The following is a 13,323-nucleotide window of genomic DNA, read 5'->3' as shown; positions in this document are numbered from 1 at the left end:
ATTCAGCTGGGAGGGACAAGGATTTAGTGCAGAAGCGATTTTATTCAAATCGTCGGGGAGGTTGGCGACCCCGCACACTTCGAGCTGTAGGAAATCGTAAGTCAGCGCCCATTATCTTCGGGATCAATTCATTAACCTATATTTTTGTTTAGTTGATGACTTACAACCTGTGCTGTCAATCAATGACACACAGGATGGCGCTACGTAAGGCTTAATCGCCGTTTAACTCATACATATGTAGTCAAATGTTTAATGGTTTATTAGTTAAGTTACATAAGGCAAGTGTGTGTATGAATAGTTGAATTATGTTGTATATAATGATAATATATAGAAAAGTCAAAATGCCATATATATACATAGATTATCGTTAATTTAAAACTTCATGAGTTTCATGAATATACTTTTTTCGTATATTTAGTGAGCAAATATAATTAGGACTTGAATTTGGTTATATATTGCGTTATGTTTACATATTAGGTTTTTATTTTCTCTGTCATTCTTCTTTTTAGAAGATGAATATTTCGAAATAAGAAAGCAGTTTTGATATGAAAAAAATGATAAACAAGTTGATAAATAAATAATGTAATACCTTCAGTAATAAGTGTAATGTTTCATAAATTTTGTTTCTATAATCCAAAAGTTACTGTATTTTGTTGCATTGAAATATATAGACGCGTATATACATATATACATATATATAACTATGGTAGGTTTTGTTTAGCTTCAATATGATATACTAGTTTATTCTTGTTACATCACGTGTAACTTAGTTTCAATGGCGCATAAGATAGCATAATTAATTAGGCTAATATTTTTGGTTTTCGGATGAAACATTCATCTGTTAAGTAACTAAAAGCCTAGTGTTAAGAAATTGGTATCAATAGTCGTCCTTCACATTTCATTTTAGTATACGTTAGTTAAGGTAGGAAATATAAGCAATGTATGTTTCATATAAATGAAAAATTTTGTTTATTTTGACAGTTAATAATTTTACAATTTAAATCATTATAACTTTAATAATCAACGTCATATTATGTGTTGATTTATCTTTTAAAATTTCTACATAAACGTCATGTTCATTAGTGAATATTTTGAGGAAACATATATATATAAGTAAATCACTGAAGAAGGCCAAATAGGAGTACCCGAAAGTTAGTTCGTTTCAATAATCATTCAGATATCATTGTTTTAGATATTCTTTTTTTTGTTGAATCTTCACATTTTTACTTCACTATTTTATCAGATATAAAAGAAAAAAACGAGAGAAAGGTAACGGAGACCTTTAGATACATTTTTGAATTTTTGGCGTTAACTCTAAAGTAAATTCTTCTGGAAGCAAAGGTAATTATTTGAAAAATAATAATAAATAAATGAATAATTCTTTTTGTTAACATAGTCAACAATCATTTGTTTTAATGAGAATAAAGTGATCACGTACTTTAAGTCAGTTTCGGTAATCGAGAAGTATGAGTGGTTATCGTAATGAACATGAGAAGTCAATATTTGTGAAAGAATAATGATAGATAACAGAGATCATATGAGGCATAAGGCGAATGCATAACGATGTTTGTAAATGGGTTTAAGGAATATTGTGTTTATATATGTACCCCGTTGACAATGTGTGTCCGGGATGGTGATGTTATAAAGCGTTTAATGAAATTAGGCTATGCTCCGAAAGCAGTAGCAATGAAGTGTCTTTATAAAGATATTATTTACCGAGGTTGACGTTGTGCCCTCGATGTAATTAAATGTGAATGGGATGAAAATATATTAATAGAAAGAGTGTTACAAATGATGTTTCCCAAATACCCATTGTGGAAAATATAAATAGTTGTGTAGCCTTAATACATGCCGTCAAGTTATTACAGGATAGTTAAGCATTTTTTTAAAGAACGAATTTTGTTTTAAAATCCTCTCAAATATTGAACCACGTGACAGAAAATATGAAAGTAAGATCTATTGCGAAAGATAATTTTAGGATTGTTGAGTCTTGTTAAAACGAATAGATAAGCAAATGATTTTTAAGGTTTAATGTTACTAAGTTGCAATGATAAAGAGCATGATATTGGTAGTATTTCTCATTTTGGTTGTATTAATTTTTTTTAAATGTTTAAAAGAGATAGTCATATTTTTATTAAAAAAAGGTTTTTCAAAAGTTATTCATAGCTAATAAGTGTTGAAATTTCTATATTGTAAAGTAATGCACAAATTCAACAACTCCATTGCTGATCATGTTTTTGATTTTAAATTCCGACTTCGTCTCCGATACGTTTCTAATTCGAAAAGAAATTTTTAGTTCGTTTCGTCCTGTAGTGTTTTATTAGTTTAAAAAGTATTTCTTTTTATATAATCTTGAATTTTTACCCAAATGGGCCTTGCACATATGTTTAGTGACATTTTCTTGTAATATTGTAGTAGATATGTTTTGTTGTTAGTGTAAAATTATAAAACGTAAGCACACTGTGAGAAACCATGTTTAGGAATACTGAGTGAGAACCAATAAATAAAAGAAAATTACATACCTTAATAAAAAGACATTAAAAGACAGAAAACATTTCGTAATTATATAAAAGTAACTGAAAAAAGTGGCTAAACATACAGGTGTAAAGACCTATTATTCAAAATAATGATAAGGCGTACAAAATAGTGCAAACTGGCGTTGATAATGCTTCGTAAATAATGCTCCACCAATAGTGCTCCGTCAACAGTGCCAAAAGGGATAGTTTCTCCAATATGTACTTTTAGTGTTTTACATTTCACCCAAGTTGTTCCTAAATAGTGTTATAGTGGCGTATTTCTCCCAACAAGACAATACTGTGTTACCATCTATCCTAAGACAATTGAAGTAAATTATATACAGGGTGTATCAAAATTAAGGACCATGAATGAACGGTCCAGGATCCTTTGGCAATCTTACCAATGCAATATTGCCAATTCTCTTTGGGCGCCATTTGCTATCGACTCTCGAAGCAAGAAAAATTAATGCGCATATTTTATTAAATTCATAATTGACTTTTGGTGATAAACTTAGCAGTTGGCAACTATGCTAGTGCTCTTTCAGTACATGACATCTCTTCGACACCACAAACTGACTTTTCTTGTGAATGTGTATGTGTGCTGAGCAATAGTCCTTTGTTTCGAAGACATTGGAACTTTCGGTTGTGTAGTTTTCCAGAACATTCGAGAAGGTGCTGGATCATTCCACGTTTCCGGTTACTTCTAAGCCCAGTTGTGATTGGACAATTTTCCAGTTATCAGCCAATCAGGAACAGCGTTATGTCCAGAGTATACTTACTCATCACGTGCATTGTGTGACGAAGAAGTGCGCTAAGCAATCGGGCTTTGACGATCAGCAAGTAAGGCACGCGTCCCGGTGCGAAGACTTGTATTTCTACATAAGTGGGAAATAGTGAAGAACTTACGTTTGATAAATGAAAATAAGTGAATCTAATATACGCAGTTTCATGCCCGATATCAGTTAAAGCCTTAGCCAGGAAAATTCATTAAACAAGAAGTTTTACTGTGCCCGTATTCTGCATTCCGAGGACGACACTGGGAGTAACCTCCATCTCAGAGGAAGTGAATCTGTAAGTAGCATTAACTTGTACATTTGAAGGAATCATCAGGGAATTCATGTGAGAACTATCCCGAAAGTATCTACCACAGGAGTTAATCGGTCGACTAATATTAAAGTGACTACTTCTTTTAGTTGCAATTAGTACGCCAGATCCACCGTCGTGAATCAGCAGTGATTATATATATATATATATAAAAAGCCACTAGTAAATGAGCTCATACGCGTATAACTATCTTATGTAAATAATTTCGTACTTGTATCATTGTTTTAGCTAGATAGGGAATTCAGCAAAGAAGTACTATACTAGTATTCAATGTCCCCGAATCTTACTTTCACTGTGTAATCAATACGAATGGTGCAGATTTCATCTTATGTTGCTAACATGTAATATTTATTGTCTGTTTCAGTTCGTACATACATTAACATCAAAGTTCCATGTAATATCCGGTTCATGTAAAACAAAACTACTTTGCTCTATAGTTAAATATGACAACCAGTTCCCGGTGTTTCAATTTTCTGATTTCTTTTCTTTCACTAGTGTTAATTTTAAATGCTAATGCGAGAGTAGGTTGCGGTACGTACTCCAATAATATGAGTAGTGAACTATCCCTCACAGCAGACTTTAATAAGTACAAAAAAGGTAAAATTGACATTTCTTTTCCATTTTGGTCTTTACCATAGGATAGTTCATACGTGACCAACCACGTTGCGACCGATCTCTTCATTCGAGTCGTTCCCAAGCTTGAATGGAGGTCGGCAAAGCATGTATATGCGTCCGAGTGAAGGAGATGATTGGGAAGAGTTTTAATTAGTAATTGATGTAAACAGAGAGTGCAAGTCGAATTCGTGTGACCTCCTTCACAAAGCGATAGCAGTGTCATTATTGCCGAACTTACAGTGGATCAGTTGAAGTCATGGCACTGTGAAGACAACATAGTAAACATGAAATTTGACACTACGGCATCAAACACCAGCTATGTTACTGCTGCTTGGGTGATGTTATAGGAATAGGTTAATCGAGCTCTTCTGTGGTCATATTGTCGCCATCATATAGGTGAAATTATAGTTGGACAAATGTTTCAAGACTTGAATATTAAAATCAATAAGTCACCTGATATTTCACTTTTCACAAAATTTCGTGAGCACTATGACGAATTACCTCATATCAGTGAACGCCCTCTCTCACGATTTGATCCAACTCCGTTTAACAAAAGTGAACAAAGTGTACTTAAAAACTTACAAAATGATTTTTTTTTAATTTCCCAATATAATTTCAAAACAAAATGAAGATAATCCAATGCAAGACACAGTTCTAAGAAATGACTACCTCAAGTTCATTGAACTCTGCACCACATATCTCAACAGAGAAAGATCTGGGACTCCAGTCAAATTCAAACGACCGGGTGCTGTTCACAGAGCGAGATGGATGGATGAATTGATCTATGCCATTAAAATGTGTTTATTGGAGAAACATTGAGACATTACCGCACGATGCCATCATTTCTCAATGACAGTTTACAAAGCTTAGAGACTTTGTCATATTTGTTATCCATGTGTACAGTGTGCGGTGGATGACACTCTGCAAGTGATGCTCCCAAGGACACCGATTTCTCTGTAAATTTGGGGGGCCCATTCAGATGCAGAAGGTATATATATGAGGATTTTAAAGACAAATTGCATTCAAATTATTCCAAGTATTGTATATTCATAAATACAATAGGGGGCCCATACGAGGTTTGGGGGGACCGCCCCCCGGTCCCCCGGGATCGGCGCCCTTCGATGCTCCATGGAACGATTTGAAATTCTATCAAAATCTACTGCTGTACAAGAACGAAAATACATTAATTTCTAAGAGTGCGATACGTGCATTCAACGGCACTTGTGGTATTTAACATCAGAGATGGTTCTTCTGACTTGTGAGTCTTTACAGCTGCTCGTTGCCCTTCGAACAGAAATGTTCTCTTGCCAGTAGACTCTTAGCTGTGAAACCTGCTACTCCCTTACCAAATCCAAATGAGCGTTATGGAACAGGATTTGGAAAGCCTCAGCTTCCTGAACAAATTACCAATACTACATCTCTAACTGATTTGGTTGGACCAGACACCTGGTTTACATTTCACACCCTGAATCTCGAAGATGACTTCTTCGGTGACAAAGTTGCAGGCTAGCCAGAACTAGCTAGCTAAAATCCTTTATTTTAAAACTCACTTCTTAATATCAATGCCGTGAATGTTACCAATGACTGTGCAGAACGTGGAATCAAACTGACTGCGGATTTTCTTTATTCAGTAAAACAAGAGGAACACTTCCAAAACATTCTGCAAGTGATTGAACAGAATAGGAAAGACAGTCTAAGTTTACGCAAACGACCACGAAAAGACTAGATGTCACGTGTTAGTTGTGAAATATCTTCGTGAGACAGTTTAGATTACGTTACGGTAAATGAGATATAATTTTTAAAAGATATTGTTAAAATGAAAAAATTTGTGTAATCCTTTCGATAAATGCTTTTACTTATCAAATTTTCATTTCAATTTTATAACACGCTTTGTCTTTGACATTTGTAATATACCTAGGCATATTATATTTTAACTACTTTATTTTAATATATTCTTAGAAATAAGAGAATGTGTGTAATCCTTGCAAAAAAAGTTTTTATTTATCAAACTCACATTTCAATTATTTCATACATTTTGACACTTCTATTATATGTTTGAGGTGCTGGTGGACCCCCTAAACGTTCGTAAATTTTGCCAAAATTTTGCACGAAGTATTAATTCACGAAATGGAACAAAACTGACCTAGGAACAAGAATCCCCGGTTAATTTTTCAAAATTGTGGGGGTTTGATGTACCCCAAGATATATATATTGCAAAATGAAGAACAAAAAAGTAAATAATATATCACCTATTAAACTTCTTAAGAATACAGGAGAAAAGGAAAAGAAATATTATTCGGAATGTGTAAATAAATAGAATCGTCCTTTGACTTCTTACAGAGTTAAAATTTTTATTAACTAAAAAAAGAAGAAAGAAAGAAAGAAAGAAAGAAAGAAAGAAAGAAAGAAAAAAGATAAATGGGGAGAACAGACTATACTCTAATGTAAACAAATCACGCATATAGGCGATTTAACATATTTGGAGATGTAATTTTGTGATTCATTCGCGTTTCGTCGCGACTCTGCCGCTAGTGGAACGCTGGTGGTATTATTTTCAAAACGAAAGTGAGACCACAGCGGATTGTCACTCCAGGGCATCCAATTTTTGCCGAGAGGTCGCTAGTTGCCCATCACTGGTCCACCGACGCTTTCGGCATGGGGTAGCTTGAATTTCACTTTGTTTACATTATCAGTTTTCTTTTTCTACTTTTCACAAGAAAACGTCCATACAAAATACCGAAATAAACAGAAAATATGTATAAAAAGTACGTTTGAGTGCGCGGGCCACACATCACGTCTTCGCGGGCCAACCGTTAGAGGTTTTGATTTCCTCAATATCGAGTAGAGTGGATAAAATGTGTAAGTCGACAATCTGTAATGTATATTATTGGCTTGTGAAAAAATATAATTATAAACCCGAAGATATAAATATATATATATATAACCGTCTCCTTTAATCTAGCTGACATAACCTTGAGATATGAAACTTAAAGATTTCATTACATTTCATTTGCGAAGAGATATATTTAAACTATATTTTCACGTAACATTTAGCTTCGTTGCTCAAGCAGGGCGTTAAATTTCCTCATATCTAAATACTCCAACAACCACCATTAATTTTGCCGCTATCATTCTTTTTTAACAATTTACTTTAACTATTTAGATTTGAATTCTCTTGACTACCGTTTCTACATAACACTTTCTATTTTATTATGACCGAACTAAGAGTTTTACAACATTGGAGTTGTAAAAGTGTGAAATTTGGTGAAGTCACTTCACGCCAAGTTTTTCATCCCTTAATAAAGAGAGATGTGTTAGAGTAAAGGGATAAGCGTTGGTTTCACATCCCGGTGGTCCTAGGTTCGATTCCCGCTGCGTAATTAAAGGAATTTTTTTATTATTTGTAACATTGGTACTTCAAATGTAAGATATCATGTAAAATGTTCAATTTCTCTCAATCTTAGTTTTGAGGCGACTTTCTTCAGTGCAATAGAACAGCGACCAACGAAACAGAACTACAAGATGATGTAAGCCCTATCAACCTTGATTCGTACTGTCTGGAAACGTGATGTATTTGGCGAACAATTGATGAATACGTAAGGCATATCGTTAGCATGAGTCTAAAATACAATTGGTCAAAAACAAAAGTTACTTTCCCTTTCCCAACAATTACTTATGTTTCTACTATTTCTTCTACTAGTACAACTGCTAGAAATATATTTTTAAGTAATTCATCATTTCAGATACGTTCCATATCAACAAAATGATTTAAAATTGAATAATCAAAAACTTTATAGTATATAAAATATGTAGGGTATATCCAAGGTCTCGACTTTCCAATAATAATAATAATAATAATAATAATAATAATAATAATAATAATAATAATAATAATAATAATAATAATAATAATAATAATAAAGAAATAACAGACTTATAATACCAATTACATAAACAATACCTTCCAATAAAGAAAAATAATTGCCACGATGAGATTCTAACCGGGTCTCTGCTATACGAGTTTTATGCTTTGCCAATCTGTTTTTTTTTAAATTCGCCCCAACCGTGGTGTTGTTAGTCAGTAGTACCTCAAGTCCTTTCGACTTATTCCAAACACGACAGGAACACGAACACAGAAGCATCGAGGACAGTTAAAATTCCGACCTTGCTTTTCAGAGTGATTCGAACCCCCAATGGGCTTCACCTCACAATTGTCAGTAATATCACACAAATTCCTGATACAAAGATAAGAAAATAAACTAGTAGTTAAGAAAGATAGCAACAAAATTTTCTATATCTACACGTGTTGATAGAATTCCAAGAATGATAAAATAATGTCTAACGTCTTTTCTTCTTTGAAAATTACAACTTAGAATGAAGAAGAATAGTAATATGAACAAAAACACCAGAGGTGCAAAAAGTGCAGCCAAGTTCGTCAGCCTCAAAAAGTGTTAAAATTAGGATGGATGAGCCAAGTTCCTTGGCCACTGCATCTGAAAGGAACACTGGAGATTGGCGCAAGGTGTCTAACATAATCGAATACATTAAGACGTCTTTTCCTAGTTTCACGGCCCGGACATTTCAGCCCTAAGGTTAGTGGTGACCCCAAAATCCACCACGCTCACAAACACCATCCCTATGGCTCGTTAACCCCATTTACTTTGATATTTCATGGAGGAATATAAGTTTTCCTTGTCTCGGTTTCGAACCACCAATCTTACTGCAGTATACTGTACATGTGCCTTAGCGCCTTAGCAAAGTTGATATTCCTAAGGTTGATGGTGGTCCCAAACCCACCACGCCCACCACCACTAACCCTAAGGTTCCTTAACATCAATTTCCTTGACACCTCGCGCCAAGTTCCAGTGTTCCTTTCAGATGCAGTGGCCAAGGAACTTGGCTCATCCATCCTAATTTTAACACTTTTTGAGGCTGACGAACTTGGCTGCACTTTTTGCACCTCTGGTGTTTTTGTTCATATTTCACTTCTTTTTGTAGTTCACTATGTCAATATCGTATATTGGGATTCTCAATTGTGGCATATTGCTGGATTTAAATTTAAAATTGTACATTTTTAAAGGAGTCATAATGTGTCACATACAACATTAGTTCATAAGGGCTCTCCCACCGCGAATCGAACCCAAGACCCTGTACAAGAAAGGCGCACATGCTAGCCATTAGAACAGCGGGGAGGATTTATTCTATTAAATATCTGTCAGAGCGTTATGTTCAAACGAGATTCCAATTCATTTACCCGAACTACAAAATCACGATTGCTAACATCTCATTTTTCATTACCTAAATACGAAGAGAATCAACAGGGCCCAAAACCCTTGATGCTGAATCCTCGCTCTTGCATCACTAGACATAGCTGGTGTTTCAATATACTTAGTTATTCTCTACCTTTTCACATTGCGAAATTACGGAGTTCATTACATGACGCGCATGTTGCGCAGTTTCATACTGCCTCGGGTTTTCCTTCCAATGATATACACCTTTCAAATAGGTTGTAAACTTAATAATATTTGCCAACAAAAAAACCTAACTGTATATAAAACTACATGAACTGACATAAATTAAAGGGGTGCTTCCGGTTGACGTGGAAAGATGAAATGATGAAGGGAGATGAAAAATTTTCCCATGTTATTTAAATGGGTCTTTTTTTTTTTTTTTTTTTTTTACATATAATCTCATGTTTTAGGAACTTGGAATTGGAATAAAAAAATGAAATTCGGTATGCTTGTACGTTTTCATTAGTATTACCTAAATAAATCAGTAAAAATAAACAATTCCAACTTTAGAGTGGTTTTATAGGGAACTGAAAAATCTTTCCCATGGTACGTATTTATATGGGACCTTTTATACCTCAAAATTATACGGCACTTTCTATAGAGCTACAATGATTAAATTTGACATGATTGTAGTTTCTCGGAAATAACCGACAGAAAAATTGCCAAAAGTAAATATTTTTAATTTTTAGGGAGTCTAAAGAAGAGATGAAGAAATTCCCCATGCTATTTAAATAGGCCTTTTTTTGGACTTATAATCTCATATTTTAGGACCTTGAAATTGAAATACAAACGTGAAATTCGGTATGCTTCAACGTTTTCGTTAGTATTACCTAAGTAAGTCAGCAAAAATGAAAATTTCCAAATTTAGAGTGGTTTTATGGGGAACAGAAAAAAATTTTCCATGTTATTTATATTGGACGTCTTCTACACCCCAAAATGTTTAGGCACTTGCAGCAGGGTTAGAATGATGAAATTTGGCACGATTGTAGCCTCCCGGGACTAATCAACAGGAAAATTGCTAAAATTGAATATTTTTAATTTTTAAGGAGTCTAAAGGGAGATGAAGAAATCACCACCTTATTTAAATAGGCGTTTTCCTGGAATACAAAATCTTATCTTTAAGATAGTTGAAATAGGAAAAGAAACTTGAAATTCAGGAATTGTAAGCTTAAGAGATGTAAGGAAGTAGGCCAAGCAAAGGCGAGGGAGTGGGGGCGAACCCCCGGAGGGCAAATTCAGGAAATATGAAGAACAAAGGCACGAAATTCACTGTTGATGAAAAGACTGATACGTAAGAGATTCTCACACTGTTTACAGATAGAGATACGAAGTATCAAGAACATTTTTACATATCGACTGTGGTAACTATAATATAACTCTGGTACCAATATATTTACAAAATCGGTTACATTTTGTTGCTAGTCTCACATAAATTCGAACAATTGGATTTCTCATTTCTTCGAAAACTTCATTAATTTTAAACATTCTCACCTCTACATTGTCTTACTTATCAAATTAATTTCAATATCTATTTAATACCAATGACTGCAATAAAGGAAAAATATTCACCGAAAAAAAGACAAAATATTGGCTTTCCTTGTCTGGGTTTCCAACCACGAAATTTATGACAGTATGTACGTGTCTCAGCCCACGTTTTTAAAAGTTAACTGATTCACAGAACGTGCCTCATTAACTTGCTTAACTACTTATTACTAGCTTTCACTTATTTTACTCGCACACTGAGAAAAACTGTATGTGGCGTACGTAAAAACGTTGGTTACATGTATAAATTCTGTAGTTCTTGGACTTAACCTACACTAAACGTATAACTGAAAAAGTATATTTGAACGTACTTTCCGTATGAGTGTTTCGAATAAACGTAATTTCCACACGAAGGAAAAGACTGTATGTAGGCGGTCAGGATCTCACATACAGATGGTTGTATGTAACTTATAGCTGACGTACGTAATGTACGGAAGACTGTTAGATGTCAGACATCCTGCAACGACATTGTGTAACATCTAAGTGGGAAAGAGGGCAATACGTATGTAGCATATGGATAACGTATGTTAAGTATTGATTTCTGTAGTAAACATAAGGATCCCGTATATTTGTACACTATACCGCTATCTGGATAACGGATTTTCCTCAGTGACCTTAGCTCATTTTTCTATTAACCTAGAACGACAGGGACACGAACAGAGAAACATTGAGGAGAGTTAAGATTCCAAAGGCTCTTCCACTGGGAATCGAACCCAGGACCCCATACACCAAAGGCGCACGTGGTAGCCAATAGACCAGCGAGGAGGGCACCAACTCGACCACTCAGGTGATTGACAACATTATCACTATGCACATGATGTGTTCAATAACGGAATCGTCCCCGATTTCTGATTGTAAGGACAGGTTTTTTCCTAATGAAAAAAATTTCCATAACAAATTCCTCAAATTTCATTTTCAAGCCGTTATAGGGTACCTTTATGGAGAGTTTCCCATCTTTATCTCATTAAGAAGTACCTAATGGCTATGGACAGTTTTTTGCCCGTAAAAATTCCCATAGTACATTCCTTAAATTTGGACCCTTTACTTACACAGGTCATTACATAAGGTAGGTACCATTATGCATTTTTTCAATTCTCTATCTCATTTGGAAGCACCTAATCAATGACGACGGAGTAAATGAACCGATTCCTGTTTGAGTAAGGACAGTTTTTCGCCCATAGAAAATTCCATAGCACATTCCTTAAATTTCGGATATTTTTCATAATCAAGCCATTATAAGCTACCTTCGTGTAGACATTCACATCTTCATCTCATTGGGAAGTACCTAATGGCTACGGACAATTTTTCGTCTATAAAAAATTTCCCATACCACTTTCGTCACATTTCGGACTTTTTCCATACTCAGGTCATTATAAGATACCTTTATGCAGAGATTCATCCTTCTATCTCATTGGGAAGTACCTAATTAATGCTATGAATGAGTCAGTCAGTGAGTGAACTGATTTCTGCTTGGCTAAGGACAGTTTTCACCCACAAAAAATTTCCTTTAGCACATTACTTAAATTTCAGACCTTTTCCATACTCAAGTCATTATAAGGTACCAATATACAGACTTTTACGTCAATATTTCATAAACAAGTACTTAATCAATGTGACGAGTGAATGAATGAACCGATATCTGCTTGGCTAAAAATAGTTTTTCACCCATAAAAAAAAAATCCATTGCACATTCCTCACATTTAAGACTTTTTTCACACTTAAGCCATTATAAGGTACCTTTATGAAGAATTTCACGTTTATATCTCATTGAGAAGTATCTAATCAGTTTGATGAGTGAGAGGACGAACCTATTTATGTTTGGCTAAGAACAGTTTCTCGCTCATAAAAAATTCCCATAGCACATTAATCACATTTCTGACTTTTTCTGTACTCGAGTCATTATAGGGTGCTTCTATGCAAAGTTTCACGCCTGTCTCATTGGGAAGTACCTAATCAATTTTATGATTGAGAGGATGAAACGATTTCTACTTGGCTAAGAACAGTTTTTCGCCAATAAAAAATTTCTCATAACACATGCCACACATTTCGGAATTTTTCTATGCTCAAGTCATTATAGGGTGTCTCTATGCAAAGTTTCACGTTTCTATCTCATTAGGAAGTATCTAATCAATTTGATGAGGGAGAGAATGAACCGATTTGTGTTTGAATAAGGACAGTTTTTCGCCCATAAATAACTTCCATAGCACATTCCTCACATTTCGGACTTTTTCCATATTCAAGTCATTATAATGTAC

This window comes from Thermobia domestica, chromosome 8, assembly GCF_964235325.1.
Source record: "Thermobia domestica chromosome 8, izTheDome1.hap1.1, whole genome shotgun sequence".
NCBI lineage: Eukaryota > Metazoa > Arthropoda > Insecta > Zygentoma > Lepismatidae > Thermobia > Thermobia domestica.
The sequence above is the reverse complement of the archived record's forward strand: the minus strand, read 5'-3'. Positions refer to the sequence as shown.